Genomic DNA, 6000 nt, shown 5'->3' with positions numbered 1-6000 from the left:
CATGGCCGATCAAGAGGAGTAAAGACAGGTGAGTGATGCTAACACAGTTATTAACTGAAGTTTTACCAGTTCTTGATATGTCATCATTTGTCATAACTAGTGAGGTAGTTTGACAATTTACACCATGATTTAATAAGTTATTATTTGCTCTCAAGCACCATTTCGAAGACCAGTCGCATTTGTCTGCCACATACATCAAGGGTGTCTTAATTCTAAAATGGACCATTATTCATTGTGAGGTGTAAATTGTTGTAATTTCTTTACTTTTGAATTTCTTTACTTGTGGCCTACAAAATGCGACCTCCTTGAGAAAGCAGCCATCGAAACAGTCAGCGGATTTATTTTTCATTTAGAATTACTGAATTAGTTTATTAGATTAAATAAACTATTAATTAATATTGAGTGCAAGATGAAGAATATGTGAAGCTGCGGGTAGATTCGATGTGCGCCTGTAGTAAGGTTGCCAACTGCCCTAATTATACAGATATACGTTTGGGGTAAGATCTTCCACTGCATATTACATGAGACTCGGTTTTATTCCCCCTTGTCACCCCCCGCAGTGGCATCGTCTCAGATACTACAAGTATGTGTGAACTGAGGGTCATAAGCTGTTGTTACGTTACCTGTAATGCATGACATGACCACAGCCTGTTCATAGATTTATTGTAATTTATTATAAAGCACATTTGAGGAAAAATTGGTATGTCGTTCAGGTTACTATGATTGGAAGTATTAATAACATGTATTTAGTTACCACTTATAGTCCAACTGAACTTCTTGTACTACAAGTGGTAACTAAATACATATTGTTTTAAATAGAGGTAGTATATTAAAAGCACATTTTAGTTTATGGTGTCTCAAAAGAGCACAGTTGAGTACACTTAGATGTTCTTAAGATTATATTTTTTATTAATACTTTGCAAATCAAATTAGCGATATTTATTGTTTTAATATGTATTATAAATGGCTTAATTACAATATAAATCCTGTAAAAAGTATTTTTCAAACTTCTCATTCTAAGACTCATTGCAGTTTGACAGTTTTAATGCATACAACCTTCCATAAAATGTTAAGAGTTGTTTGTATGCATCTTCTGATTATTTTTCCACACAGTTACTACAGACCAGCTACAAAAGCTTACATCATTTTGGACTGGATGGGAAGTCCCATCCAAGAATCTCCAGGTAAATGTTTGGAATGGAAGATACTTCAAGGCTTCTACCTGCAGCAGGACCCTGATGATACCAGCTGAAATAACCACAATGGATAACTTTGCATCTACATTGCAAGCTTGTGCTAACACATCCTCCACTGGATTTGGACTCATTTAATTCTGGACACTGGTTCTATGTAATTTTTTTTTTCTATGTACAAGTAATAATAATAAATAAAGTACTTCAATAACATTTTAAAATAAATTTAATTATTTTACATGTCTTAAAAGGTTGTTTCCACAAGTTTTACTTAAGATACAACTATATATACACATTTACAACCTTGCTGTCAAAATTAGAGCAGCAGAAATAAACCTTCAAATATCCCTTTATTCAATCAAAGTCTGTACATATGTGAGAGTCTTGAGGTATACATCTACTCCAAATGAATCAGACACTTGCAGTGGGTCAATTTGCTCATTTGTGAGTTGTGGCCTGTGAATTACAGGCACGTTGACTGCAAAGTGAACATGGTCAGCATCTCCACCATCTTGTTCAACTGCCATTGAGTCTGAATATTCCATCTAAAGGTAAACAAATAAATCATTTTAAATATGGGGGGTTAATCTAACAGAGCAAAACCAATAAAGCATTGTAAGAAGAAATAATTACCTCAGGGTTAATTATTGGATTCTGTCTCTGGCCAAACACATTCTCTCATCCAACGAATGATAGTTGTATGAGTGACACCTAAAATGTTACTGATGTTTTCCTGGGGTAATCCAAGCTTCAGAAAGTGGATTAGTCTGTCATTTGCTGCCTCACTGTCCAGCATAATAACAAACACAGAACATTTTGATCAATGAAATAAACCTTGTTCATAATGAAATATTAGTCTAATTGGTAAATACAGCACAGTACTTTAGACTTTTTTATTTTTAGCAGATAGCCAATATTCCAACAATATTTTTAAATGTAACATGCTACATGACCAAGTGGTCATTTAATTACCTTAAAAAAAAAAAAAATTAATAACACAGACGGACGGATGGGTTCAGAAAACACCAGAGAGGTAGAAAACTGGGAAACACTAGTTAAATTACAAATAACGTTATAGTTTTATTTTGGATGTTACTACAGTAATGAGCATTATATATAATAGTAATTAGTGGAGCGGCTTGGCCCTGGTGTCAGATCCCTGGCGATGATCTGCACTAATGCCCGAGCAGCACTTTCACCTTGTGCAGAAAGGCCCTGAACAAACAGTAAGTAAACACAAACTGCAGCCAAATATTTAACTGAACAGACTGTAGTTTAAAGGTGCATGGAGTAACCGTTCCAGTTATATACAAGGGAACATAATAATGAGGAAAGCCAACTTTTTACTAGTGATGGGAAGTCAGGTTCTTTTTTCGAAAACTGGTTCTTTTCGACAGTTAATTTCAATTAACATGTCATGCATTACAGGCAACGTAACAATAGCTTATGACCCTCAGTTCACACATACTCGTAGTATCTGAGACGATGCCACTGCGGGGGGTGACAAGGGGGAATAAAACCGAGTCTCATGTAATATGCAGTGGAAGATCTTACCCCAAACGTATATCTGTATAATTAGGGCAGTTGGCAACCTTACTACAGGCGCACATCGAATCTACCCGCAGCTTCACATATTCTTCATCTTGCACTCAATATTAATTAATAGTTTATTTAATCTAATAAACTAATTCAGTAATTCTAAATGTAAAATAAATCCGCTGACTGTTTCGATGGCTGCTTTCTCAAGGAGGTCGCATTTTGTAGGCCACAAGTAAAGAAATTCAAAAGTAAAGAAATTACAACAATTTACACCTCACAATGAATAATGGTCCATTTTAGAATTAAGACACCCTTGATGTATGTGGCAGACAAATGCGACAGTCTTCGAAATGGTGCTTGAGAGCAAATAATAACTTATTAAATCATGGTGTAAATTGTCAAACTACCTCACTAGTTATGACAAATGATGACATATCAAGAACTGGTAAAACTTCAGTTAATAACTGTGTTAGCATCACTCACCTGTCTTTACTCCTCTTGATCGGCCATGTTGAAGAGACTGTAGCGAGTGACTCGCGTTCATGTGTCTGATCCCGCCCTGGTTGTTAGGCAAAACGTGATTGGTTGGAGAGAGAGCGTGCTGCGATTGGTCAGTGCAACATGGGCGTTGTCTGATTGGGTTAAGTAGACGGTGGGTGGAGTCCACTTATTTGTGGATTTATCTGCACGTCGACGCTAGAAGTGTTTCAAATCCACAAATGCACAGGAAGCGATCCACAAATGCGTGCAGTAATTTACAAATGCACAGACAGCGGTTCACAAATAAATGCCAGGTAAAGTTGTGTTTGTGACATTAAACACATTTGTAAATATATATTTTTTTATTTGCAAATCTCATTTTATTTATTTGTGAGTTTTATATTTTTTTTGTGAAACTCTTTACATTTATTTGTGAATTTGATATATTTTTGTGAATCTCGTTACATTTATTTATGGATAATAATTTATTTATTTGGAATAATGCAACAATTCTGACCCCATACTGCAGTGACCCTCTGATCTGGATACAGACTGGATCTGGTGGCTACGGTGACCTCGAAATAAGAGAGAAACAGACTAATATTAGCATAGATGCCATTCTTCTAATGATGTAGCAAGTACATCGGGTGTTATGGGAAGTGTATTATCAAATTGCCTGAGTTTTGAGAACGTAGCGGACGTGGAGGATTATAATGTAACAGGAGCTCATTAAAATACTGAATTGCTGAACCATAATAAGCAAGATTTTAAAATCTATAAGATGTTTGATAGGGAGCCAGTGCAGAATTGACAGGTCCTTGCTAATATGGTTATATTTCCTGATTCTAGTAAAAACTCTTGCTGCTGCATTTTGGACTAACTGTAGTTTATTTCCTAAGCATGCAGAACAACCACCCAATAAACATTACAATAATCTAACCTTGAGGTCATAAATGCATGGATTAACATTTCTGCATTTGACATTGAGTAAATAATTATATTGCTCCAGGTCGTCAGTTACAAAAGCAGACAAATAGGCTCTATCTCATATGATGATGATTGCATTATTGAAGATGAAAAATAGGTAAATTGTATAGATCAATAACTCATTTCAAGGCATTTTAATTTACTCATTAATGTGTCAATATTCCATTCTTCATATCAATTATCGTGATATCTTTTACTGGGATTTAATGCAAATCGAACAGTGTTTTGTCCAGCAAATGGCCGTAAGATTAACTTATCAACTTTCAATTAATTTATCCCTTCTTATAATTCCAGGAAACATTGTTTCTGGCCATGAAACTATTCTCCTGTCCTTATAAAATTTAGGTTTCTGAAAAGTAACAAATAAGCTTTGTAGCTAAGATCAAACATTTCATTGACTTCGTGATGTGAGCATTTTAGACAGAAGCAATCATATGTATATATATTGGATTTTAATAATTGAACTAATAATACATCAAATTATGATTCACACAGAGTAAATATGCATATAACAATACAAACAACAGTAAACAAATACGAGACATAATGGATACAGATGAGAGAGAGAGAGAGAGAGAGAGAGGATAGGCGAGAGCGAATGAGCAAGAGAGAATGAGAGAGAAATAGTCGCGATCACCGAATGATCTCCCAGTATGGCAAATCACAGACAGTAACCTTTGAAAGACAACAAGGAATCAGATCACATTGAAAAGGGAATAGACAACCTTTAAGCAGCATTTAAATCTCTCTAGAAAATAATACTTGCATGTGGTTCTCTTTGTTGCGAAGAACGAGCGGGCATGTGTCATTCTTTTGGAGCTGGACGTGTTCTCTCATGTCTTCCCAGGGTGAGCAGACTTGAACAAAGTTTCAAAAGGTTCACCGAACTAAACGATTCAGAGTTTGTCTCCCTCGTGTAGGTAGAGGAGAATATGAGAATATACTTAGTAAAGAAAAGAAAAGAAAAACGGAGATGAGAGCTCCCTAAGGAGCCCTCTAAAAAAAAGGCGTTCTCTCAGACGAAGTGTTCGGACCAAGTGTTCAGATGAAAAAGCAGGGTCAGTCTCTTATGGGAAGACTGGTTCATGCCTCTGTTGGCGCGAACAACCAATGAACGTCCGCAATCTGAAGCGGGAAAAAGTTCCTTTGTTCCTGGGGAAACACCCACTCATGTGAGTTATGGTGTTATCAGAATTCAGCAGTTATATTCCAGCAAAATGGTAATTCCAGAATAAATACATTTTACATACATTTCCTATTTGTGAATGTTTCAGTCAAAGCAAGACGGTTAAATAGATACCAAGAATGGCAGGTAAAAATATACAGTTACATTCATATGCAGAATTACACACATTTAAAGTTTGATTTACACACAGTAAAATTGCAGATACTCCAATTTAATATGGGAAGACATCTAAGCACAAAAAGGCAATACAGTCAATATATTTAGAATACATTTTACAAAGGTACTGTTCTCTTTTCTTACAAGAATTCCAGCGAGCTGGGCTTTCCTGTTCCTCCCAGTTGGGTCATAAAGTTTTATGACCTGGTCAGGGGTAGGGTTACAAACTCATGACTCTATTTGAGAATATTAATTCCAAAAATTAATTTCCAAGTTACAACTCAGAAAATCAAAACCATAGCATAACAGGGTTAAAGCGTTAGTTCACCCAAAAATGAAAATTATGTAATTAATAACTCACCCTCATGTCGTTCCAAACCAGTAAGACCTCCATTTATCTTCGGAACACAGTTAAAGATATTTTAGATTTAGTCCGAGAGCTCTCAGTCCCTCCATTGA

General features: G+C 35.7%; 1 long non-coding RNA gene across 1 annotated transcript; it reads right to left on the bottom strand.

The window, feature by feature from the left end:
- Positions 1-1401: 1401 nt before the first annotated feature.
- Positions 1402-1980, bottom strand: LOC113038331 (uncharacterized). Its single transcript, XR_003274766.1, has 2 exons — positions 1827-1980; positions 1402-1738 (listed from the first exon to the last, which is right to left on the bottom strand). It is a non-coding gene; the product is annotated as an uncharacterized LOC113038331 (long non-coding RNA).
- Between the last annotated feature and the right edge of the window lie 4020 nt (positions 1981-6000).

Source organism: Carassius auratus, chromosome 21 (genome assembly GCF_003368295.1).
Source record: "Carassius auratus strain Wakin chromosome 21, ASM336829v1, whole genome shotgun sequence".
NCBI lineage: Eukaryota > Metazoa > Chordata > Actinopteri > Cypriniformes > Cyprinidae > Carassius > Carassius auratus.
This window is presented reverse-complemented; position numbering and strand designations above follow the sequence as displayed.